The following is a 391-nucleotide window of genomic DNA, read 5'->3' on the forward strand; positions in this document are numbered from 1 at the left end:
CAATTATCTGTCTCAAGCATATGTGAATGTATATGTATGTACTGTACTGTACATATTTATGTATTATTATCGATGGTCGAGATGCTGATCTATCTATTCTTCGATCTGTATCTATTCTTCAGTCTATTTACACAAATCGACAACTATACAACACAAATTGTAATACAGAACAAGAAGAAGATCTAATCTGAGAAATAATTCTCGATACCTCGTTATGGAAAGCGAGTCACGTTTTCTTCGGTCGTGGCTGCCCGGGCGGCTCTTAGGGGAGACTTAGTCATTCCGCTCACGAGGCGTTTGCACTTAATCTCCTTTAAGCTTTCTTTTGTCGAGCACCCCCCCTTAACGACCGCGAGGAGGGTGATAACTTGAGGGGAACAGCCGATTCCCT

The 391-nt window shown here is 41.9% G+C and overlaps 1 protein-coding gene across 1 annotated transcript in view; it reads left to right on the forward strand.

Moving 5' to 3' along the window:
- The window catches only part of LOC119585953 (serine/arginine repetitive matrix protein 2-like), a 13,004-nt gene that overhangs the window by 2,593 nt on the left and 10,020 nt on the right, over positions 1-391 (forward strand). The window lies entirely within an intron of this gene.

Source organism: Penaeus monodon, chromosome 20, assembly GCF_015228065.2.
Source record: "Penaeus monodon isolate SGIC_2016 chromosome 20, NSTDA_Pmon_1, whole genome shotgun sequence".
Taxonomy (NCBI): domain Eukaryota; kingdom Metazoa; phylum Arthropoda; class Malacostraca; order Decapoda; family Penaeidae; genus Penaeus; species Penaeus monodon.